This window comes from Psammomys obesus, unplaced genomic scaffold (genome assembly GCF_907164565.1).
Source record: "Psammomys obesus unplaced genomic scaffold, mPsaObe1.curated_primary_1811, whole genome shotgun sequence".
Classification (NCBI taxonomy): domain Eukaryota; kingdom Metazoa; phylum Chordata; class Mammalia; order Rodentia; family Muridae; genus Psammomys; species Psammomys obesus.
Window position 1 is genome coordinate 5,893,989 of NW_026586383.1, and position 27,168 is coordinate 5,921,156.

The following is a 27,168-nucleotide window of genomic DNA, read 5'->3' on the forward strand; positions in this document are numbered from 1 at the left end:
GTGAGGACGATGTCTGTGCTTTTCTCCGTTTTGTTGGTAAAACCTCTCACACAGTAGGCTCCTGACAAGGCATTTGTTGAATGAATGAATCATCGTAGTAATTCGTAAGCAATGATTCCTATCTTAAAAATGTCGAGGAACATTGTAAGAAATGCTTACAAAGCAATACTGCAATGGACAAATGTTTTTTGATCATCTTTTTTAATATAAAATAGACTGGGGATATCTCGCAGTAGAACAGCGATTGTCTGTCCAAGGCTGTGAGTTCTATCTCAAGCACAGCAAAGGCAAGAGGGATTGTCACAGGTAATACTGAAGTCTCTTGTGTCCTTTCACCTTCCATCCTCAAGGCAGCATTAATATTTTCTTTCTAATACCTTAGAAGATAACAGTCCAGAGGGGCTGGAGGGATAATTCAGCTTTTAAGATTATATTCTGCTCTTGCAGAAGACCCAAGTTCAATTTCCAGCCCCTAAGTCACACTGCTGACAAGTAGCTGTAACTCCAGCTCCAGGAGATCTGACTCCCTCTCTGGCCTCCACAGACACCCACACACATGTGCGTGCTCTCATCCCACACACATATACACATCACTAAAATGATTAAAAAATTACATCTTAAAAAGAAAATAGCCCAATTCTCTTTGGGTAAATTATGATGTTTGCTAACATATGTATTGTGGATAGCAGACATGTATGTTTTTGCAGTGAAAAGGGAACATTCTGGAAATATTATGTAGGGATCTACACACACATGAATGAAGTGTGACATGCATGTATGTACTACATGAATTAAATATGACCTGTGTTCCCATTTGTATTGTATATTCTTCCTGTGAATTTGCAGCCCCCCTGTATGTAAACTAAAATTTGAAATCATCTGTTTTCTGACTTCTCAAACCTGAGCCAGATCCCCACACTGCAGAACTAGAGTCCATGCCATGAAGCAAGCTTTTTTTGTTTCCCAAAGTTTCAGATGTTTTCATGGAACATCCAAAGTCCTGGTTCTGCATGCTTTTCAGATGGCTGAGATCAAATACATAAAAAGTAAAACCCAAACTGCTTGTTCTGTGTCTGTTGGTGCAAGAGGTTCCCTCTGAATAAAGGAAGTCCAGCCCATCGGCCATGGCTGTTCAAGCTTCACACAGGAGACTGGAGCAATAAAGTGACTTTGAAAGAAATTCATCCTGGTTCTAAACAGTTGTATGTGTTTGTTAAAAATAGAACGGTCTTAATAAAACGACCCCTAAACCAACCAACCAACCAACCAACCAAACAAACAAACAAACAAACTACCATCTTTGGTGGATACACATAAACAGATAACTGGGTTCAACTATCCATAAACACACACACACAAACACACACACACACACACACACACACACACACATTTTGTAATTGGACAAAGCAAGTGCTTGAAAGGCTTATGGCTTCCTTCTCATGAACTCTGTGTCATCATATTATCTTTGGGCTCTTAAGGCATCCATCACTTCTCTCAAAAACACTCAGAATGACATCTCTTTGAAGGCATGAGCCAAACTTTATTTGTTTCTGGATCTTCTGATATTTGAGGTAATGGCTAGGACCCGTAAGGGATGGCTCAGTGGCTGAGTGAAAGCATCTAGGTTGAGGCACTGGGGAGTCCGCTTGGCCAGTAGAGTGGTTTCTGATGATGTTTAAAAACCTGAATTCAGGTCCCCAGCTCCCACATAAAAACACAGGACAGCGGTACACATCTGGAGAGTGCTGGCGAGAGGGAAACGTAAGGAACCAGGGAGTTTGTACACCAGCAAGTCTAGCCAAGCAGTGAGTTCCAGGTTCAGTGAGAGACCCTATTTTGATAAGCAGGGTGGCCAGAGCTGGAGAGATGGTTCAGAAGTTAAGAGCCCCTGTTGCTCTTGCAGAGGTCCCAGATTCAGTTCCCCAATGCCAGGACATATGCCATCTTCCGACCTCCACATGTACCAGACACACACACACACACACACACACACACACACACACACTGCACATACACATGCAGGCAGAACACCTGGACATAAAACAAAGTAATCTTAAGAGATGAAAACAAAATGAAGGACTGGAAACAAAGTGGAGGACTAGCCAAATGTCTCCTGAGGAAGGCAAAAGCACCCGCTGGCTGACAGCTTGAGGTGGATCCCCAGGACAATGGTGGGCAAGGAGAATGGAGGTCTGCAAATAGCAGGTTGAACTCTAATTTTCACACTCCATGCCCTGGCATGTGCGTGCACGCGCGCACGCGCACACACACACAGTATCCATGTCAAACCCCTTACACTTCATTACAAATCCACAGGCTTCATTGTTCTCAGTGATTCTGATCTCATTCAAATAATAATCCCACCCTACCCTGATGCTGTGCCTATCCAATCTTTAACGAAATTCCCCAGCCAGTTTTTCTCATTAGTCTGTACCCCAGAGCAGATGGTAAATATCCAGATATTAAACTTCTTTCAGTTTTTCAAAGAAGTGTAGATCACTAGACTGACATTTTGACAATCTCACAATTTCACATTCGGCGCCCTTTGACCAGGTATGTGCTTTGTCAACAGAACTCCCCCAGATGGTACTGGATAGATGGTTCAGTGGTTAAAGCACGTGCTGCTCTTGCAGGAGATGTGGAGTTTGTTTCATTCCCTGCACACACACACATTGGGTGGCTCATGACAGCCACCTGTAACCCCAAATTCAGGAGATCCAAATCCCTTTCTGGTCTTGGCAGCCACTCTGTTTGTGTACACACACACACACACACACACACACACACACACACACACACACACACGAATCTTTGAAAAAAAAAAACCCACAAACACCCACCCTACTTGTTTGGAAGGGAAGAACAACATTCTGGATTCCGATACATTTGAGCAACACTACTACTCATTCAATATAATGAACTATACAGTTTATATTAAGAAGCTAGAGATTCATGTCTTCTGAAAGCTTCGTTAAAGCTGATTAAAGAGGCATTTGCGACATGTTTATTCCTGTAGGACCTTTGCTTAGACCCAATATTCCAAGGCATATACTTGTTACAGTTGAATCACGAACATTGTAGCAGGTTAGAATCCTGTGTATCTGGACTTGCTTCCAGGCAGAAGGGTGTTCTTGGTCTTCACATTCCTAGACTTTGGTGGTTCCTTACAAAACCTCACATCTACTAGTGAGATAATCAACCCTTGCAGGGGAAGCGGTGATGTTATACTCTAGAGTTACTTTTTACGAACTTTGCACCTGGGTCTAATAACTTAGCATGCATCACATTTGCATAGGATGATGTCACAGTCCCCAGGGGCAGGGCACTCCCATTCTGCTGTTTGTGTATATAAGGAAGTGTGCCCAAGACTCTGATATGAGAATCCAATGAATTATTTAGACCTCCTTGCCAAGCTAAAGCATTCCCAGGCAGTCTGGTTAATGAGAACATTTTATGTGATTCCTAGCTAAGCTTCTTCAAATGACTGCATTGTTCAAGGCCCCATCTGTGTTTTGCCTCTGTAAAACTGAATCAATAAGTCTTCATTCCTTTGCTAACATTCAGTGGGGTTGAGAATATGGAAAAAAAGTGATCTGCACTTGCAGGGGTTCACACTCAAATTCTCCTCAGAAGTCTGAGTTTGGAGGGTGGTTCGCTCATTTCACAGTGGCAAAGAGCACTGGTGCCCTTCCAGGGGCCGGGGGTTTGGTTCCCAGCACCCTCATGGTGGCTCAGAACCCTGTATAATTCCACTTTCAGGGGAAGTATTGCCCTCTGCTGGCCTCTCTGGGCACTGTACCCATGCATAAACCCACATATTTCTCCCTCTCTCCTCTGTCTCTCTTTCTCTATCTCTCTGTCTCTGTATATCTCTGTCTCCCTCTCTATCACACACACCACAGTAAACGCTTCTTTAAACTTTAAAAGATGACAACATGTCACCAAATGGCTTTTATATGATTATTTCTTTTCACAAACATTGTGTGTGCAAGTGCACATATCATATCTGCATACGTGTAGATACCAAAAGACGGCCTCGGGGACACTCCTAAGGCACTGCCTGCCATTCTGAGAGACAGTGTCTTTCACTGGTCTGGAAATTGCCAAGTAAGATAGGCCGCCTGGCCCAGGGAGCCAGCGGAGTGCCCCAGTCCCCTCTGCCAGAATTAAAAGAATGCACTGCCATTCCTGGCTCTTGTTATGTGAGTTCTGAGATTTGAACTTGGGCCCTTATTCCTGTATCACAGCACCTTACCAGCTGAGCCTCCTCCTCAGCTTCTCTTGTGCCTTTCTAATTCGCAGCCTTTCTACCCACAAGCTCTAATTTTATTTTAAGAAAGTCTACCCTATACGCTTGCTAATCCAGTTATGTCACTATACTGAACAGAACAGTAAAGATTTTTATAGGCAGAGATCAGCTCTTCTCAGTATGTTGTGGCAGTCAGTGTTCAATAGGACTGTCTTTGTGGTTACTTTTGTCACAAAAAATGTAATAGGCTGATCTGAAAATTAAGGGCAAATTATGGTAAGCAAGTCAGTGCTGTGTGGATTCAAGACTCAGAGTACTTTCATCTGTGGACAATACTTTTTAATGGTGTCTTCCAAAGGCTACAAAGTGTCTGCCGTAATTTTTATGAATACAAATTATTTATTTGGGACATTTTAACTGCATTGTGGAAAGAAAGCACATCAAAATTAAATGGCAGGTAACAGGGATGAATCCCTGCCATCTTTCTCACTTGCAGCAGCTTGAAGTTAAGTTCTGTATATTCGCAGGCCCTGGGCTTGGCTGGGGATGTGTGCAGGAGTGCTGAACGGCCACTTGCAAAGGCACAGAGTAAACTCCAGACTTTTTCACTTTTCCCAAGTAGTCAGGACATGGCATCATTGTGAGAATTACAGGAAAAGAAGGGGGCAATGGAAGATTAGCAAGGTAACTTGGTTTTGCCTATTTGAATTGGGACAAGATGTTTCTACTTCTGGATAATTATTGATTATTTTAGAGGAAACAGAAGGAAAAAAAAAATCCCTGAAAACTATCATTTCTGGATCAGCTTCTTTCATTAACAAAGTGACACAAAACTATGGGCTTCCTTTGGGGAAACTTCTTGTTTTGATCTTTTGGGAGGGACAAAGAAGTCCACTTTTTCCTAAGATACTTAAAACAGGTAACTCATTTGGAATGAGTTTGAAAAATGATTACCCCTTGCAAGAGCTGTAGGTCATGCCTATAAACTCATAAGGATGGAGACATGTTTCAGAAAACAGGGTGGCCACATCTCAGGAAATACAAAAGGTCAATGGAAAGGTGTAGGGAAGCTTTAAGAACGCATGTCCATGTGGTAGCTGAGCAGGAGGAGAAGGGGCCTGTGGACAGTGATGCTAAAATGTGAGGTGTTACTCTGGTGCCATTGTCTGGACTGAGGCCCACCTGCTGCTGGGGTGTGGCAGAGACCAAGAAGAAGAGTCCTGAGTGCTTTCTTCCGGACATCCACACCCCCCCACCCGTGTGACTCACAGAGAAGACTCCTCACACCTGTGTCACCCCCAGGCTGCACAGCCTGCACACTTGCTAAGAGAGAAATTTAAATGAATATTTTGCAAAACTAGAGCCTATTAAGTTTCAGCATGTGCACATTTTACTCACAACAAAATGCTACAGAAATGAAGCTGATAAATAAATGCTGCCTTACATTTTAAATTTGCAATAGGTGTATGTGTACCACATTGTGCAGTGCCTGTGGGGGCCAGAAGAGAGCATTAGATACCCTGGAATTGGAGTTAGAAATGGTTGTGTGTTTCCACATGAGTGCTGGGAATGGAACCTATGCCTTCTGGAAGAACAGCAAGTTCTTTTAACTACTCAACCATCTCTAGCCCTTGAAGTAACTCTTTAGAGACACCATGAATTCTTCTTCCTCAACTTTTTCTCTGTGATAGGTATGTCCTGTCAGTAAATCAGAGAACAAGCAGACATAGGGCAGACTCAGCACAAAGCTGTCTGAACAGATAAACAGTAAATCAGATAAAATCGGAGAATTGTCTGGGCTAAGGTCATTGGTAACGGGAAAAGCATATTCACGGGAGAGTGTTCAGCTCATCAAGCTCAGGAGAGTCTGGATGGTGAATAGTAGAATACAGAGGATGCCATGAACAATGTCATGCCAATAGAATTCGCAACTTATATGAAATAGACAAATTACTAAAAAAGCAGATTTTAGCAGAATGGACCCAAAATGAAAGAAATTGTGCTTGGTTTCACAGCTATGCCACAAACTAAATTCTTCACCCCACACTATCTGTGATAACACATTTGACTTTGGCTGGCTTTCCTGGTGAACTTCCCAAGCATTTAAAGAATGTATAATTGCAATCTTGTGTCAACTCTGCCAAGAAATACCATAGACTACTTCCCAACTTGTTTTATAATTTCAGTAAATTGTTTATGTTAACAATCTGACAGGGGCTTTATAAGAAGGAAAAAAAATATAGTTAAGTATCCCTCATGAACGCTTATATAAGTTTCTTAAACAACATTTCACCCCACACACCATGTCTGTGTGGGATTAACTTCAGAGTTTCAAGGTATGCTTAATTTGAAAGGAAATCAACATGCTTTACCTTACTGGAAGGGAGGGAATTAGACAATTATGATGTTGTTTCAGAGAACAAAACATGACATCTATGTATCATAAAATATCTCGGGCATAGCTGAGAATTACATGGATAAATCTATATACAAAAACCATGCAACTAACTTGTGAAATATGCAACAATTTTCATTTGAGTTTTAGAATGAGATTTATGATCTCCCCTCTCACTCCTCTTGGCATTATCCTTAAGGCCTGGGCCAAGAAATCAACAATGATAAGAAATGAAATAGACAGTGATGGGAAAATAGGACCACCGCCAGTCATGGACAATAAACTGATAGTTATAGATCTTAATGTTTTCATAACTTAAGGTTTTAGTTATGTGTATTTGGGTGTGTCCATGTGTAGGTATGTACCTGTGAGCGCAGTGCCAGGGTGTGGCAAAAGGGATGTTTGATCTCCTATAACTGGAATTACAGATGGTTTGAGCCACCATGTGGGTGTTGAAAACAAAGCTCAAACTTTTTTTTCAAAAAGACAAAAAACAAAAACAACAAACCTAACTTTAAAAATGAGTTTGTATGAAATACTACCTGAAATTGTTCATGTTGTTTTTCATGGAATTATACTGAGTCCTCCAAAAGAAAAGAAAAACACAAATTCCAAAATACTGCATGCCTCGTGAGTCCCTGTCTATAGCATTATGCATGGACTACATTCTAGAAGAACAAATTAATGATTGTCAAGAATTAGGAATACGTGAGAAGGCATCACAGGAATTCTTGCTAGAATACCCCAAAGGCTAGCTACAAAACATTTAATGCAGTCTTATTTATAATTCTTCTAAGACAGAAATAACTTAAAGAGCAATAGAATTCATAAATCGTGGTATTATTACATAGTATTATAAAAAGAAGAAATGACAAGCTGCTCTACAAATATGAACATATCACAGAGAGAATGCTAGATGAAAAGGCAAGCGTAAAGAAAGGGTACCCAAGATGGCTCAGCGGGGAAAGTATTTGCTTAGTGCTTGCCTGACAACTGCAGTCCTGAGGCCAGTACCTGAAGCTCATGTCAACATAAAGCTGTCCTCTGACCTCCAGACGTGTACTACAGAGTGAGCATGCGCACACGCTGACATTTTACACACACACACACACACACACACACACACACACAGACACACATACAAATAGCAAGTATTAAAAGCTAAATGATTCCTTTTGGGGTTTTTTGAAAAAAGTAAGTTAAAAAAAATAAAAAGAAAAATCTACCCGGAGGCAAATTTGGATTGCGGATAGTTTTTCTGAAGCTAATGAAGGGCCACAGACATGGGATGTCTTCATATTGTGACCTGGAGGAGTATAGACGTGAAAAGTATAGACTTGTGAAGTTTTGTATCTGGGTCATAGGCACACACCATCGCAGCAGGCTCTACTCTTGCATTTGAGATGAGGACTCACTATGTAGCCCAAGATGGCTTCAAACACATTATGATGACTTTCAGCAGTCCTCTTCCCTTGATCTCCCGAATGCTGGGCCTCTGAGTGTTAGCCCTATATTTGGGAAAGATAATCTCTTTAAATGAGAGTCTGTTCCTCTTAACTCTCTAGACTTAACATGGTGAATTACAAACATCAACTTAACAAATGATCTAACCCCATTACAGAAGCCTGGGGTTCAACAGCTCCTGTCCTGGTCACTTCAGGTTCGTTTTTCCCTTGTAGGCCAGAGAATTTGTGAAAAGAGCTAAGACCCTGAAAATGCCAGGAAGTTCTGCTGTTCTCTAAGTTTTATGACTACCCAGTGCACGAGCCTGGGCCAGTGCACGAGCCTGGGTAGAAATACTTTGGCCAGTATGAAAGCGAAGTCTGTCAGAACGATACACATACAAAGTTCCACTTCCGCAGAAGATATTTCCCCTCAAGGTCTCAAGCCCACACACAGTGAACATCACTCCTCCCAGTAGACTTCGCTGGAAGATTGTAGTAAGAATTTTGGTGTCTTAAAAAACCCAGTTATGTTATGTAAACATGTTTTTGTTTTAATCCCAGGTGTTGGGTATGGGGCTGCTTCAGACTGTCTACAGCAGCAGGCTATTGGCCTCTCGTGCTCTGGCAGGGGTGTGATTCTGCCCACTGGGGACTCTAGAGAGGGTATAAATGTCAGAGCCCAGAGAGGGACAGGGACTGGGACGGGGACATGCGGGGCTGTGAGTGGGACTTTGAAGAAGGCTGTTGCTCTTTTTGCTACTTCTGGTAGCTGTTGTTGCACTTTGACAAGAGTTTAGAGATATCCTTGGGACACAGATTAGACTTGCCTTAAGGAAACCAATAGCTCTAATCAGCAGAAAATAGTTCAAAGAGGTCTATGTCCCCTTTCCTCTCTAACCTTCTTTCTCACCTACCTAGTATTGGGGATTTAAGGGATTGGGGTGGAGAAGGGTGGTAGATATAAGAAACCAATGAAATAGCCAAAAATGTGCCTACAGAGGATATCACTTTAGCAAAAGGAAATGTTGAAAGTGCCTCCCACTTCCCCTGAAACAGAGGTTAGGCTTTTTCAGTGTGCTTTACTTTGCTAGAGATTGTCAGGACAGAAGATGATTTTTTTTTCATCTATTTAGAATATTCATCTTAGATATTCACTGAAGTCATAGAAGGGAGAAGAAACAGGAGCTTAAAACCCATGTGTGATTGCTAATCTTTGTTCTTAGCTTGGTTGGCATGAGAAGTGTCTCCCATATACTCGAATATTTGCTCACTTTGGTCTCAGTTCATGATGCTGCTTCAGGAGGATATATAACCTTTTAAAGGTGCAGCCTTGCAGGAAGAAGTACAGCATTGGGGGTGGCCTTTGAGAGATTATAGTCTTGTCCTACTTCTTGTTCACTCTTTCCGCTTCATGCTTGTACTAAAAGATATGATCTCTCAGCTTCCCCTTCCAGCTGCCATTCTTGTCATCACATCTCCATGCCATGATGGACTCTTATCCCTCTGGAAGCCTAAGCCAAGACAAACTCTTCCAGAAGTCATGGTGTTTTATCACAGCAACAGAAAAATAACTAGTACGCTCCATCAAGAAGCTTGAATCTCAATCAAGAAATTACATTCATCAGATTGTTCTGTGAGCATGTCTGTGGGGACATTTCCCTGATTGCTATTTGACGTAGGAAGGTACAGTCCACTGTGAGCATTGCCATCCCTAAGCACATGGCCTAAGCTATTTTTTTAAAGGTGGGTGAATGAGAGAGCCAGAAAGCAGTGCTCTTCTGTGGTTTCTGCTTTAAGCTCCTGTTTCATGTTCCTGCCTTGGCTTCTCTCGAAGACTGACTATAACCTATAAGTTGAAATAAACTCCTTCCTCCCTGAGTTGCTTTTAGTCACGGTCAAACAGAAAAGCAACTAAGACATGATGTAGCGATTTCACAATAGAGAGTGTCAAATTAGAAATTACTTCAAAGTGAGTAGAGGTGTTTGTCTAAAATACTTCCAGGAGTGGGGCATATTTGAAGGGAAGTATTTCAATGGTTATGCTCCCTTCATAGGAGCAGCTTCCACATAGTTAATGCAAAAACTAACAGAGGAATTTATCCTAAGCCACAGATGCCACCATCCTTCCTTCTCAGCCCATGAGAGGGTGAGGGAAAGAACAGATAGCAAAGATGGCAAGGACTGGCTGGGCTTTAGCTCTCTGCGTCAGGATTCAGACTCTGCTCTGTGTTGTCAATGAAGAGTAATGTGTTTGCTAGCTGCCAGGAGAATCATCGTCTTATAATACCATATTATTTATCTGTTATCTTGGGGTCAATTTAAAACCATTTCCACTATTTCTAAAGATTTTAAAGGAGTGTCTTGTAATAAGGTTCTGCAGCCTTTAATAGTCTGCACTGACATGGCTTCAAGGCCATCAATAACAAGGAAAAGAAAAGAAAGAAAAGGAAGCTGTGGTATGAATAAAGCAGAAACTGGAAGTAAGGAGGCAACTATCGAGAGCCACATTGAGTCTTTAGGCTTCAAGGAGAGGGGAAAACACAATCGTGACAGGCGAGATGAAAGAAAATTTTCAGGGACAGTGTTATTGATAAGAAGAATAAAATATGACACAAAAGTGGGAAAGCAGCTACTGGAAGATGACAGATACAAGGGATGAGGAGGAAGAAGAAGAGGTGGAGAGAAATAATTAAACAAACCATTAACATGCTTTAGTTGAACCCATTACTTGATGGGATTTTGAAACTGCTACATTGATTCATCCTTTTGTGTGCTCATGTGTGTGGAGGTCAGAAGACAACCTGCAGGAGTTGGTTCTCTCCCTCTATCACATGGATCCCAGGGATTGAATTTAGGAGATTAATTAAGGTGGCAAACAGCTTCACCTGCCAAGCCAGCTTGCTGGCCTACAAACCTAATACTTTGTGTATTAATTTAAAAATAAAATTAAAATGAAAGAAGAAGAAGAAAAGAAAGGAGAAGTCACCACAAGGTCTGGATGAGATACTGCCTGTTCACTTGTCCTTCCAGCAACCCCAGCCCCAGAAATATGGACATGGGCAACAGGTGAGGTTTACATTCGAGGTATGGTGAGGCAAGCCAGATTTGAAGGAAGCACTGGGATTTAGGGAAGATTTGGAACCACGAGAACATTCTCTGCAGAGCATGAGGAGAGGGGTTTTTTGTGGGGGGGCTTGAAAAGTGTCTCCTGGGGGATGGAAAGGCCATGGTATATACCCCAGGGTTAGCAAAACAGATGGGAAACTCGTTCATCTGCAGTGTGAACGAGGGAAAATAGAATGAGAAGCCTCAGAAGGGCTGAGGTAGAGTGGTCAGTCAAGAGATGAGGCCAGGGCTCCAGGCATCTGGTCATCACGTTCCAGCCTGACAGGGTGAGAGCTCAGAGAATTCCACCAGCTTAATATGTAAGAATCTTGGTGTGTATTTCTTTCCGCCACGACCTCACTGCTAGAGAACTCTTGAGAACTGACAGGCTGGACATTTGAATGCCAGATTAGCCCAAAGCCAAACAGATATTGTCTCTGCTAAACTTTACAACAGAATAAATGTTAGGAAACATTAGTCAGAAGACACTTCATGGGGCCAGGGAGATGGCTCAGCCAGTAATGGTGACTGCCACCAAGCCTGATGACCTGAATTCAATCCCTGGGACCCCCACAGTGGAAGGAAAGGGCCCTGGAAGTTGTTTTCTGGTCTCCACATGCACGCCGAGGCACTCACCTGTACACACACACCTCACGTGTATGCATACACACTAAAAACATAAGTAAATGTAACTTGAAAATATGTTCGTGACATTTTCCTTTACATTACTGTTCTAGACTCACAATAGCAGTCGTGATCTCTAGACACGGGAGTAGACTCCCAACAGCTATCCTTGTGTTGCAATGGCATAGAAGTCTTGGTGACAATACCTAGGTCCTTTAACTTCAGACCAGTCTATCAGCAGTCAGCAGAAATGAATTGTTTTTTTTTTTTTCTGGTTTCATTTTTTATTGCTACTGTCTTCTCATGTATATTAATCATCAACATATTAACCAAGTGAGTAGTTGGAGAATATATAATTTAACAGTTGGAGAATATTCTTACTTTATGAATCAATTTTGTTTACCTAGACGATTGCCAATAAAAGTGATTTGTGGTTTATTCATGGTCTAACCAATCAAGCTGAAGATCATTTAATAACTACATGACTGTAGGTGGGGATACAGATCAATGGTGGGGCCCTTGCACTGTGTTTGAGGTCCAGAGTTCAATCCCAGCCCTGAACAAGCAAAACCATAAAGAGAATAAACCACCCTAACACCATGCTTCAAATGAATGATGAAGATGTTCCTGTATATATTTAAATGTTCTAGAACATGAAAGAAGCTAAACAATGGGAATTTCAGGAGCAGAGAGATGGCTCCAGTGATTAAGAGAACTTGCTGCTTCAGTTTTGTTCCCAGCACCCCAATGTCAGACAATTCACAACTGCCTCACTCCAAGTCTGGTATCTGACGCCCTCTTATTGACTTCATAGGCACTATACATATCTCTCTGCTGCACACACACACAATTAATTTTTTAAAAAACGGTGATTTCATTTTGAAGAGATGGTTTTTGATACACACAGCAGAAGTATTTCTCAGTTGATATATGATGCAGCATCCCACAGGCAACAATATCTTTTTTACCAAAAATAATCATTACCTACTTCAGTGAGGTCTGAAGAAATTTTCTATTCAATATTTCCAAACTATGAAATAAACACTCTTCAGAACAAGAACATTCCTCAATTAACAAGTCCCAGGTAACAATTTTTTACTTTGGATTTTTAGCATGATGGGTAGAAGGGATCTGAATCTCTATGTCTACATCCCTTTTCTTTGGTTGGAAAACAGAGTCAAACATTCATAATTTAAAGTGTTCATGAAGAAACATACACAGGGTTCTCAGCATAGGGCTGGTTGTATATTAAGGTATAATAGTTGGGTATCAATGCATTATTGTGGGGCACAATTCATTTTCTTGATAATTGGAATAATCTGGATTCAGCCTGTTCAGGAAAACGATCATTTATTTTCTCTTGGAGATGACCCTGCTAACACTTGGAGTGGACAGTGGGTCCCTACAGGCATGGGTAGCAGATAGAAAACAGTTGTGAGGAGGGCTGTCTTTCAGAAGCTTTGTTTCTGAGAGGAGAGAGGAAACCTGGCAGAGCTGGCCAGAAGAGGACAGAGAAGCCTCAAGAGGAACGGGCCCCAGCATGAGGACAGTGCTACTGAAATACTACTGTGGGGCAGCAGATGAAGGGCATATGAAGAAGTATGTCTTACACACAACTGCTGGGGTGCTTGAACACATTCATCCATGTGACCTTGAATGGTGTTTTTACAAGAAAGTAGGAAAGGAGATGAACATCAGTCAAAATCATCATGATGTGAAGTCGAATGAGCAGATAAAAAGGATCCACGATGACCTCAAAATCTTAAATTCATACAAATTGTTTATCCTTTATGACTATGCTTCAGAAACCATGAGACCCAGACTGAAAGGTGTCTCTGCCAATCATTTCATTTCAACATAATGGGGACCCAGAGAGAGAGGGTGACATTCTCTCTGTCTGTCTTCTTCTCTTTCTCTCTATGTGTGTGTGTGTTTTTATGTGTCCTTGGTTTTATTTGTGTGTAGAGGCCAGAGGTCAACCTCAGATGTCCTTCCTCAGGACCCACCAATGATATGTTTTGGAACAGGCTCTCTCAGAGAAGGCCAGTGAGTCCGAGAGATCCATCTGTCTCTCCCTTGCCATCACTGGCCTGTCAAGTGGACACCACCATGCCCAGCCTCTATATGCCTGTTCTAGGGATTGAACTCAGATCTTTACGCTTGTGTATTTGACCTGCTGAGCTATCTTCTGGGCTCTAAGACGACATTCTTAAACCAACAAAATAAACTAGACAAAACTAAATAAAAAGGCTTTAGTTTCAACCCATATTTCAATACTTCTATTCATAGGAAAAACAAGTAAGTATATACTCATTTAGAGAGCCAGAATCAAAGAAACCCCAGGAAGAAACAAATTTAATGAGATGATAAACAAACCCTAGTCAAGTCTTTTCTTGGGTGGTGCTATAGCTTATGTCTGAAACGGAAGGGCATCAGAGAAAACAAGTTCTTGCTTGCCTTCCTCCTTTGGTTTGCCTATCCTGCACCTATCAAGGTCATGTAGCCTTCACTGATTTGCCCTGAAAGTCCTTGATTTCTATTTAGGGCATGAAGATATAGATACTATTATGTAGGCTACACAATTTTCTAGAATTGTGGTCCCACTTTTCTCTTTCCCTCGCCCAGTGGATTTGTGTTTTCCAGACATTGTGCAAAGTATTTGCTAAATCCACTGTGTTCACGGTGCTGAGTCTTCCAGTGATTACAACTACCTCCTTAACCAACACCATGCACACTAATGGAAACTTGAAATATGTGAGCTTGATTGTCTTTTAAAACACTCAGGTCTTACCTACACTGCACTTATCCAAACAGAAGAAAGGTTTGAAAAGGGGAATGGACATTTAGCACGCAGTAGGTTGGGGTAGGAGTGGAATGAATTTGAGACTAGATAGTTAGACTGTGACTCAAAAACTGAAACACACAGGTCATGGGCATAGCTTAGTCAGTAGAGCACTTGCCTTGAAAGCCTGATTTCAAAACCCAGAACACAGACAAAAAGCTGGGCATGGCTGCCCATGCTTGTGATGCCAGCACTTCGGAGACAGAGACAGACCCCGTGGCTGGCTGGCCAGCAAGCCCAACCAAACTGGTAAGCTCCAGGTTCAGTGAGACACTTCTGTCTCTAAAAAAGTACGTGCAGTGTCTGAGGAAACACATCCAGGGTTGATCTCTGGCATCTGCATGTATGTATATACATACATGTAAAACTCTTTGTACATGTGGACACCACACACACAAACACACACACCTAAAACAACAAACAAACTGGAGCATCAACAACTGAACTATGATTCAAAGTTACATTTGTGAAAAGCAATGAGAAATTACAGGAAAGAACTAGAAAAAAAATGATGATGTCAATTTCTTGATAATTCTACATTCCCAAAGACAGTCTGCCTCACTTTTCGGTATCCTTATGAGTCTCCCCCAGCCCTGCCGCCCCCTGCCTGGCCATTCAGTGATGTGCTCCATAATTAGCAATCCTAATCCTTTGTCAAGAATTGATGTAACTTCAGTATAATTGATGTAATTTGAGAAGCTCTTCCCCAGGCTTCTGAGAAGGGAGCACTCCTTTCACTGGGTCTTCTGGAAATGGCTACTTCCTGCGCTGAGAGTAGGGAGGACTGAGGTTATCAGATACGATATGAAGGGAGGAGACAAGCAGAGGAGACACAGGCAAGGATAAAGACAATGAGTATTCCGTGTTATCATTTGACTCCCTGTCTCTTCTCAGATACCAGAATCAATCAATTTTTCAGTTTGAAATTACACCCTATCAATCTTGGTGTTCGACCCTTCGGTGTGGCTGGGACCATATTAACTCAGAAGGGAGCAATTAGAAAAGAGATCATGAGTTGTGGAGAAATACACAAATGAACAGCTGTGTTGGGACTAGCAAGAAGTCCATCTGATCAGAGATAACACAGGCTTCTGGGTCTTATCCACGATTTACCTAATCTTCCTTTATCCCGCCAAGAATTCTTAATTCCTGATAGAACCTTCGCCAACACTGACTGTTGGCTATCTGCTTTCAACTTTCATCCCAATCCAATTTGCCTTAATTACTTCAGATACTTCTGTTGCTATTTCTATGGATTCCAAGTCTTTTCATAATTATGAGACTCCAAGGAAACAGTCTTGGGAGATCTCCTTGGAACCCACAGGAAGAAGGTCATCTTCACTCAGGCTTCATACTTTTCTTTGGTCAGCTAAGCCTCCACTTCTTTCACCACCACCAGAGGTTCAAACTCAGTAGCTAGTTATTTCCCCGCAAAGAAATTGTTAAGCTTGTGTTTAAAGAGGGAAGGCAGGACCATGTGACCCAAACTGACTCTCGGGCTCTAGAGGCATAAATTCCTCAGATGAGGATTCTAGAAGAGCGCACGGACAAAGAATAAATGCAGAGAGTGAGGGCAACAAGAAAGGACCATCCGATACTCCTGTATGCGTCTGCGTGGACCCTGGATCGATGCCTGAACCTAACGTTTGCACTGGCTTCATATATGTTTCTGATCCAGTGTATCCTGGCATCCACTTTCTGTTTTATCATCCCACCTACTTACATGGCTGGGGTGCCAGTGTCTTTCCATTGCTGATGAAAGTTGAATTTCCCTATATTCTGTCCACATAACCTTCTGTTCTGTGAATATGTAGAGACGGTCTTCCCCCGAGTGTCGAACAGTGTTTAGGAACCCACATGCTATTTTCACTGCACACTACAGACCCTCTGACCCCTGTGGCACAATTCTGCAGCTTACCTTAAATATTACCTGTTACATGAGAGTTTAGTAAACTCTGGGAAAAACAAGGTCTTCAAAACCCATGTCAAAGTAAACAAACAAACAAACAAAAAACTTCATAGTGGAAACCTTTTCAGCCCCTTTGGTATGTTGAGAGAGACTCACTAGGTGGCTCAAGCTCAGCCTGAACTTCGGTTCCTCCCTCCTCAGCCTTCGGGGGTCTGAAATGGCAGGCCTGTGTCACCAGATAAAACAGAAAGTGGATGCCAGGATACATTGGATCAGAAACATATATGAAGCCAGTGCAAACGTTAGGTTCAGGCATCGATCCAGGGTCCACGCAGATGCATACAGGAGTATCTGATGGTCCTTTCTTGTTGCCCTCACTCTCTGCATTTATTCTTTGTCTGTGCGCTCTGCTAGAATCCTCATCTCAGCAATGTGACTTCCTCACAGAGAGTGCTGTGTGTTTTTGTTTTTGACATTCCATCAGAGGCTGCCTCTGAGTCTCTGGAGAAGCCTCTCTGAAGGTCAAGAGGGTAAGGAGAGCTCAGCAGGCATCACTGTTGTCTGATCTTGGCTCCTGATCCCCTTCATTCTTTGCAGCTGTTGCTCCCCTTCCTTGAGGACTGAGGGTGTCTACTCTGCAGATGTTAGCTGTGATTCTCTTGGTGTCTCTAAGACAAAGAGCTCTACTCAGTTAGAGCCCAAACGTAATGAGCCTTCAAAATTACATTTTAAAACCACTAATGGTTGAAGCCACGACATGTTCTGCAGTATTGTAGGTTTTCAAAATTGGCTTTTATACTAGAGGAACCTGTGAAGACTTAGCAAGGTATTATGAGGTCCCATTCACAGGTGTCCTGATTTAATTGGCCTGGAAAATGGCTTGGACACTTGGCTCTTTAATGCCCTCCCAGGAACATGCCTCAGAATCTCAGATCTGTTGTTCTAGGGGATGCTTAAGAAATGGCGTCTGGTCTCCAGTTGGTGACACTGTTTGGAGAGATTGGGGAACCTCTAGGAAGTGAACCTCACTGGGGGAAGCATGTCACTTGGGGTGTCCCTGTGGCGTTATAGCCTCGCCCCACTTCCTACCTTCTCTTTCCAATTGTTCTGCTCATGTAAATGTGAGCAGGTAGCTCACCACTTGTGTGGCCATGCTTTTCCTGGCTGTGCCACACCTGCCCAACCCTGGTGAACTAATGTTTCTCTGGAACCATAAGACAAAATAAAACCTTTCTTCCCTGTGTTGCTCATGGTCATGGTGTTTTAATCACAGCAACTGTAAAATAATGCAGATATACTCCTTCATCAAATTATTATGGCCAAGTATCAATCAAGATGAGTGACAACTCCATGTTAAATATGCCAAATTGCAGGCATTAAGAATTAAGATAAGAATTGCATTACTTATCAAGATCAGAGATTAGTAGAAGAAAATATCTTAGAAAAAAAAGTATTTATGAATGGAACAAGAAATAAGAAAATATGGGTATAATGAAATTTCTTCCTGGCTCTAGACAAGATCCGGTCTGCAGGCAGAAAAAGAAGCATTCTAGAAGCCTGGCAGAGACAGTCAACTTGGGTTTGACACTGTCTACTCATCTCAGAGCTTTGTTTCCCATTTTGTATGTTTTATAAATACAAAAGGGACTAATCATGATTAGATTCCACCAGTTATTTATTTATTTTTTTTTTTAAAAAAAAGCCTTCCTACCTATCCAAGTTCAGGGTAATCCTCTTAGCTGTCAGTGATACCAATGAAAAATGGAAAGGGCAATTTAGTCATCCTAATTACTAAAGGCTTAAAGGAATGTACCAGGAGTGGCAGGAGACTGCTGGCAGAGTGGATTTCTAATTTACGTAGAAGTCACGGTCCATCTGAAAGATTTGCTTCTCGATGTATTTGCGTGCATGTGTGCCAGCGTGAGTTTGCCTGCACCATGTGCACACCCTGGTATCTACAGAGGTCAGAATGTGTTCCCTGCTCCTGTACTCACAGGCAGTTGTGATTTGTCTTGACGATGCCGGAAACCGAACCTGGGTCCTCTGCAAAAACAGCTCTTGCTCTTAACCACTCAGGCATGTCTCCAGTCCCTGAGCTGGAAGTCACCCTCTGAGTAAACTCTCCAGGGTGAGCGTGCTAAAGCACGAGAGGACCGACTCCAGCCACAGTTCTATAGTTATGTTTGTCAACAACCATGGGCCTCTCTCCTCTCTAGGCAAAGAATAAGCACTGAAATTTCCGTCTGGCTCTAGGTCTCTGTGTCTGAAAAGGTACTGCTTGTAACTCACATACCATTCCAGGATAGATATGTGTGCTCTGCCTGGGCTCTGGGGGTTTGGTCTAATTTGTCTAGGAGTCATGAAATAGATTTGGTACTGCCAGTTTTGAGTAAGTGCTTCTATTCAAATCCAGATACTGATTTACCCCATCCGAGGTGCCCAGTTTTGTACTCATTTCCAATATTAGTCCAATTCTGTGGAATTTTAAAACACATCGTAGAAAAAGAGGAGACTCATGAAATCAAGTAGCAAATGTAATGAAATTCTAGAAGGGAGGAGGAAGTTTGAATGATGGGAGATCATAGTTATTTCAGTACCATCATTCTACCATCGGTTTCATTATCTCCAATTAATTCTGTTTTATTCTCATACCCTCTGTGCACAAACTTTCAATGGGCTGATGAGCTGGAGCAGCAGTCCATCTGTGTGACAGGATGACTTGGGAGGGTTTTTGAAAAGGAGATTTCTGGGCTCAGTCTCCATTTGGTACATATTTGGTCTACTGTGGGCCCTAAGGTCTTGGTCTTCTATCAGCTCTGGGTGGGAGGGGGATTGATGGTGCCACACATGATCGTGTATTGATCACCAATACTCTCTGGGCTAAAAATATTAAATCTTGTATTTGTCATATATATATATATGTATGTATAAATGCCAACTTTGACCAAGCTAAAGTCTCCTGGGAAGAGGGAATCTCAGCTGAGAAATCTCCTCTATCAGACTGGCCTGTGGGCAAGTCTGTGTGGGCATTTTCTTGATCAGTGATAGAGATGGGCAGGCCAGTTGCCCTGTGGGTAGTGCTCCCTCTAATCTGGTGAACCTAGGTTGTGTGAGTGAGCAGGCTGAGCAGGCCATGGAGAACTAGCCAGTAATCATGACCCCTCTGCTGCCTGCTTACGTTCTTGCCTCCACCTTCCTGCCTGGTTTTTTTAGACACGCTAGCAATCGGGATGTGTGAGCCAAAGGAACCCTTTCCTCCCAGACTGTTTTCCATCATGGTGCTTATCACAGCAATAGAGGAGCGTAGTAGGACAGTTGTAAATGTAGACTTTTGAGACAAAAGGAAGGCTGAGTCTTGATAATGCCAAAAATTCATGGCTGCCTCTCATATACTACTCTCTTGGCATTACCCTCTTCATTTATAGGTGGAGAGGACGAGAGAGAAACAGAGTCAGAGAGAGGAGACCGGGCTTAGTGCTCCTCTTCTTCCATGTTTATTTCCTGTTTGTCAACATGTCCCCTGACACAATATGGTGAAGTAAGCAAACTCTCTTGCCCAGTGAACCTCTGCTGTCTTCTCATTCTGTGGGTGACTGAGAGGGGCATACAGAGAATGTGTCTGGAGCAGAACCTACTGCGGAGGTGAATACATTTTTTTTTCACGCACTAATCAGCTGTTGGGCTCAGGCCAGGCCTGAGAACCAATATCACTTCTTTTTGCCCTGGTGAGAGTCCTAAGTAGAGGGTTTTAGGATCTGGGGAACTGAAAAGCACATATATTCTGGCCTTACATGGGACTAGCTCTTCATATGGATTTGGAGTCTAAGTGGCTTAAGTGATAAATTCAAATGCCAGCCATGTGGGTTTTACAGCCCACAGACTCCGTATAGAGTGAAGCTGAGGGGAGGCAATCCAGCTGATTAAAAGGGTCACGCAGGTTACACAGGAAGCACTCACACCTTAAACTAGCCAAGTTCAAGAGTGACAGTCACACACACACACACCTTCCTAAAGAAAACACAGGAATACTTCATTTGCATGGATGCTAAAATAATTTAGAAAAGCAACAGAATGGATGCTTACTTTATATTTTTATGTCCAATCTTAAACCGATGCAAAGGAAGAAAGTATCTCTTTGGCCATAAGAATTGAAGGAGCTAAAATCTATGGACAGAAACAATAAAAAGAACGACTTTCAAAAGATTGAAATTTGTTCTCACAAACACTGTTTATCCGCAAGAGTTCTCAGTGTCACATAGAAAACATTGGTTAAACCCATAATGGACTAACAGGAATAGGAAAAGAAAAAGACAAATAAAAAGGTGGGCAGGAGAAAATACAAACTAATGTTCTTGTTATGTGAACATTGTTTGATTTTGGCTAAACCTCTTACTTATAGCAAACCAGTAACATGTCCCCTGACTGGCCGTTTCTCCCTGCTTCTCCCTATTATGCAGTTGATATCGCAGACTGACACTAACAGATTGGCATGGATCTTCAGGCTTATCAATGACAAATAGCAACTTATCATTTACAATGCCAATGCACCACCTGGATGCCTGTGTCCCAAGGACTCTGTAGGAGACGAGGCACTGGCTCTTAGCTCATGGTGAAAAAGCGAAATGAGGAATGAGGATGGGCTGTTATCGGCACCAGAGGACTGTGTGAGTATCAGGAACCTCAGCACCAAAAACTGTGGAATACTCTTTTCAGAAGGTGCCACAGGAGAGTCACTTAGGATGATACTACTAAGAGGTGCATGTGTTGGATGTAAAAAAAAGAAAAAATCAACCAAAGATTTCAGTTTTACATTAGATTGATTGATTGATTGCATCTGTGTGTGTGCATGTGTGTATCTGTGTGTAGGTATACAAATATGTGTGTTTGTGTATGTGTGTGTGTGTCTCTGTGTGTGTGTCTGTGTGTATATGTGTGCGTATGTGTGTGCATGTGTGTGCACACATGCTGTAATATGCAAAAGGAGAACAACCCACAGGAGTCAGTCCTCCCCCTCATCATCACATGGTAACTGAGACTGAACTCCCATCATCAGATTTGGTGACGAGTACCTCAAGAGAGCAGCTGTCTTCACAGTAAAGGCCTTGCAGTGCAGGCTGACATTTGGGGACCATGTCTCCACAGTGGCGGAAGAGTGGGAAGCAGGTTAGTGTTTCTGAAAGAAGATGACTTTGAAAAACTGGGTGTCATATGCATCTTACTATTTCTGCCCAAGGGTCACAATCGTCTAAAGAAAATATAAGGAGGGAGAATCATATATTTTAAGTCTGGTAGGAAAAAAAAATACCAGCATCCAAAACACTAATACAATCTTTTTTTTTTCTTCTGTTTATTTGAAACAAAATTCAGTGATGAAAACCTTCAAATGAATCTTCTGAAAATATTGCATTTTCATTAAAAAAAAAATGAGTGTGAGGACTTGGGAAATGGCTCAGTGGATAAAGTAAATGGCTTGCAAGGATGACAGCCAGAGTTTGAAAAATGCCAACAGAGTTGTTCTCTGCTCTCTGTGTGTATGCACACACACAACTTTGAGTGTGAACACTGAGTAGTAAGAGCAACAGTCCTGTCTTTGTACTCTAAGTGTCTAAGACCTGTCAGTGATTTAAAGGAAGCCGGTAGGGTGGTGAGCTAGTCAGCCCCTAACACTTAGAGTGAAGGAAGGACATAGCAGGTCCTGACAGAGTGAGTTCCAAAGATTCAGGATCAAGTGATGATACTCCTGGCTATGGAAACTAGAAAGAGAGTAGGGAAGGGGTCCATGGAGTAAGGGAGGGAGGAGGAAAGAGAAAGAGAGAGAGAGAGAGAGAGAGAGAGAGAGAGTAATAACACTGGAGATCTTTAAGACATGGGTCAGTAGAGGCTGCAGATGACATGAAAAAAAAAATTCCAGGAAGCCAGCTTTGGCCAGGTAGGAAAGAAAGCTCTCAGAGCTAGTTCATCCCATCAGCCTCTCTGGCCAGAGGATGCTTCTGGGAATTCAGGGGGTGGGAGGAGGAACATCCCAGAAAGGAGTCTGAAGAATGGACTTTGCAGGCAGCAGTGACAGGGGGTGACTTATACTTTCTTGTGGACTTTGATTTGTCCTTCTTAACTGGGTGAGTGACACACTGGGGAGCTCCATTTCCAGCCTTTATTGATTTTTAGCTCACCTTGTTCCTCAAGGGGATCAAAGTCAGCTTCTAGGCCTGTAGAAAACACTGTAGTATCGAATAAAGAAAAAGATGAAGCCAAAAGAGGGAAAGATAAGCAAGCTGACTGATCAAACACATGCCTTTAATCCCCTATCGAAGTTTGAAAACCGTGAATCCCACAAGTCGTGGTGTCTATTAGAAAAGAGAAACAGGCCAGAATGGCTTGCAATGTGGAAGCAAAAGGCGTAGTTTGAAGGGGCGAACGTTGTGGTGTGATGACCTGCAGTCTTAAGCAAGGCAAGCTCCAAAGGCTTTTATTGTGGCGTCCTTCACACAGGACAGCTCAACACCACGTCAAAGTGTCCCTCACCTGGTGGGGGGCTGGTGGGATGTCAATCCAGGTGAAAGCAACACTCTCAGCTTACCATAACTTAGAGTACTCAAAGAGAGTAGTGGGTGCCTGGCAGCCTCTCCTGCCCCACACCGCTACTGCCCACAGCCAAGGTCTGGAAGTTATATGAGGCAGAGACTTTGCAAATGAACATCTTGGAAAATGCTTCTACTTCAGCTTCTTTGCTACCCCTTTCCAAGGCCTGTGTGTTTTCACCATGAGTTGACACAGGCTCCTTACACATGGTCTCCAATGGATGAAGCTAAGAAAAATTTAGAATAACCCACAGAAACTCAAACCTAGTTTACTTGGAGACTAGCTTTAGAAGAAATGCAGTATTCTGGGGAAAATGCTAGGACTGCTCTCAGCCCAAAATTGAGAGGTAGTAATTGCACTGCAGTCCGTTGTGTGACCACATCAGACTCAGCCATCGCAGGGGAGCGCCGTCCTTTATGCTAACTGTTCTAGTTAGTCTTGATTATCAACCTTACACAGTCTTGAGTCATATGAGAAAGCCTGGGTTGAAAGACCACCAGATTGGATTGTCCTGTTGATATGTCCATGAGGACTGTCTTAATTGTTAATTGATGCAGGAAGGTCTAAACCACCATGGGCAGCACCATACCCTGGACAGCTGGCTCCAAGCTATGTAAGAAAGCTAAGTAAGCATGAACCTGTGAGTGAACAAGCAAGCCACGTTTCCCCCTTGGGTTCTGCTTCCAGCTCCTGCCTGAGCTTCTGCCTTGACTACCCTCAATGATGGAAAGCTGGAAATCAACTCCCTCTGCCCCCTCAGCCACTTTTTGTCATGGCATTTGTCAAAGCCACAGAATGAAGTTTGAACACTCACCACACACAGCTCTGGTGTGTACTAATTCCCAGTTGGTTTGCTATAAGAGAAAACCACGTAAGGTAAGCAAATATGACATGATTTCAACTTCTCAACAGGAACCGGTTGGTAGGGATAGTCATTTACCAATGTTAATAAGACCACGTCTTTGTACATTAAGTGTTTTAAAATATTAATCTCAAAATGTATTCCAGATCTGTGTGAAGGATGAGTTTGGAAGAAAGATCCAGGTGCGAACCCAGAAAAGAACTGCAGTAATAGGATTAAAAGGTGAAGGTCGGGAGGGAGCAGAATGGCTTTAACTGATTGCCATTCAGTGTGTTAGAATATATACAAATAAGAAAGACTGTGTCAAAAATGCTTTTTTCTTTCCGAGGTTTGAAGCACAGTAGAAGAAAAAACTGTGAGAGATTTTCTCTTCAGCTCCAAGCTTCGATGAATAGTAAGCCATATAGCTCTTACCCACAGAGACCACCTGTGGTCCACATTCCTGCCAAAGACCCTCATAATTCTAAAGCACAGCTACACTTAACTTTAGCATAGAGAAACAATCTCTACAGAGGCTTTCCAAAACCCCAAGGGGGTTTGCAGAAGAGACTGAAGAGGACTGAAGTTGTGACTGTGAACTGGCCAGCGTGGGAGGATAGACAGGAATACAAAGGCAGTTGCTGAAAACACTGGCATGACGTTTCCAGCAGAAGTCGTGTTTGAGGCAGCTCAAGGATAGGGAGCAGGTGGTTAGATACCACTGAGAAAGAGAGTGAATGACACAATTCAAAGAGTCCTAGCAGGAGCCCCGTGAGAAACTGAAGATGGATTCATACCCATGCTGTCAGGCAGAGGAAAAGTCACCATAAGCAAGACTGCACTGGAGAGAGGCAAGCAAGATGGAGGCTGATTTATTCTTTAAGCCAATAAGAACAGTACAAGACAGACGGGACTGAGAACACAGAAGGAAGAGCTAACATGGCATCACACGCCTCATGTCTCATCATTCAGGAAGCCAAGGTAGGAAGGCTGAAAACTCGAGACACCCTAGGCAACATAGCAAGACTTCATCTCAAAAAGCATACAAGGCAACAACAACAACAACAACAACAAAACGGGAGGAATCTCAACTGATTTAAAGGGGGGTGGATGTCATTTGATAAAACAGCATAGAAAGTGTGGAAAAATGAAGAAGCGGGGTCTGGAAATGGTAAGAAAGCACTTGAGGATCAGATCAAAGGTGTCATTTATCCTCACATAAAGGAGGAGATGAGATAGTCGTGTTATGAACAAAAATGATAGGCCTCATATTTGGAACTTAAAAAGATCAGAAACTCTAAAATGGGGGAAGGAACATAAATATGAATGAGAGGATCCCCTGTGCTCTAAGGAACTGATTTGAGGGGGCCATGAACACTCTTCTAGAGTGACTGTGCCATCAGAGGCAATGCATAAGACACTCCAAGGGTGTGTGCCCTGTAGACGCAAGTCCACGTGCCCCCAATGCATGTGCATGCAAGGAACAAAGCACTTTTTTTCCTGGCCTATCTAGTGTCTGTATTTATCCTTTATCAGGTCCACTCTATATTTGGCTGTATTTTCCAGGCAATGTTATAATTGTTCTTGAGTCAGACATTGGGAGAATTCATGGGGAATTTTCCAGTAGCCTTCAGCTAGCTGTGATTATCTGCAAGCTCATAATGTGTCCAATCAAACAGTTCCCAAAGGTTGATCACAATCATCCCACCCAGCCCCGAAATGAGGGAGTGCTGCAAAACATGGGCAAGCACTCCCTGTAAATGTACGAACCACCCTTTCCAGAGAAATTTCGATGGCCACCGGACCCCTGTCAAAGACCAGGGGATGCCCTGCTCCAGCCCTCTGGCCTGCTGGAGAAGGCTGAAGAAGGGAGCAGCCCAAAGAGCCTTTCATTTCCTGAACACACCCAATGTGGCCCAAGCTGTCCAGTGTTGAAGCCTTTCCCAGCTGCACACACAACTTGCTCTTTCAGCAGCCTTGTGCCATAGATAGGCACTCCTGCATCTCCCTCTAAGGGAACCTACAGGCTTGGCAATAGTTGGTCTCTAGTCTTTGGTTTGCAGGTTTTCATGTTCCACACAGATACCTGAAATATGTAAATGCTTTCCCATGACTCTGAAAATTCATAATTATTTTAAGTTATATGTATATGTGGATGGAGGGTAAATGTGCGTAAGCATAGATGTCCGCAGGATCCAAATGAGGAAGCCAGAGATGGAGTTACAAGTGGTTTTGAGCCACCTGACGTGGATCCCAGGATCCAATTTTGGTCTTGTGGAAGAACAGTCCATGCTTTGAACTGCAGAACCATCCTCCACCCAGACCTTCTACTACAAGCAGAGGCAAAAGTAATTGCTAAAGTAATTGCTCGTTTGCGAATAAGCCTCAAGTTCCCCGAGTCTGGAGTTGCACGCCTTTCCTGGCGGATAAGTCTCCCAGACAGGCATCTGGGCTCAGAGCAGCTACATGAAGTAACCAAAGTGTGCCTTGCAGGAGTCCGCCACCTGTCACTCTGCAGCCACCATAGCTTTGGTGTCCATTGAAGGTATGCCCGCCTCATACAGAATAAAGGACGCTATTGGTTTAAAGCCTGCTCAAGGCTTTGTTCCCATTTGTAAGGGAATGATTGGAGTGATTGTGGCTTTGGTGTATAGTGTGAAGGTGAGTTAGTGGATGGCTTTTCCATCAATATTTAATCAAAGGGGAAGCACAATAAATACACCAGAGAGTACGGTTCCAATGAGGAAAATGGGATAGGCCTGATAGATTCCACGTTGTCAGAATGAATAAAGCAAAGCCATCTGAAAGAATTCAGTATAAGCAGGATCTTAGGCAGCAAATGGACTTGAGAATGAAACTCACTTGACTTTGAAAGCTATAAATATTATGTGGTGTACATCTCAAAGAAACAAATTGTCGTAGGCAATATTGTTTTAAGCAGAAAACCAAAATATATGTATATAATAATAGACTGTATGTATGTATAGTTATCATGTGGAAGTTAGACTTAAAATCAATATGTTATTTAAAATGTATTATGTATGGGCCTAATTTTAAGTGCTTCATGTCAATTCCAAAAAAACACCAAAGACAGAGAGTCTCACATTAACTGAACTGGGAAGACTGTAGATACTTCTAACTGCCCGCAAAGAAGGGAATACATCACTTGAAATTAG

General features: G+C 42.6%; 1 protein-coding gene across 9 annotated transcripts in view; it reads right to left on the reverse strand.

The window, feature by feature from the left end:
• Rbms3 (RNA binding motif single stranded interacting protein 3) overlaps window positions 1-27,168 on the reverse strand; it is a 934,572-nt gene that overhangs the window by 192,312 nt on the left and 715,092 nt on the right. The window lies entirely within an intron of this gene.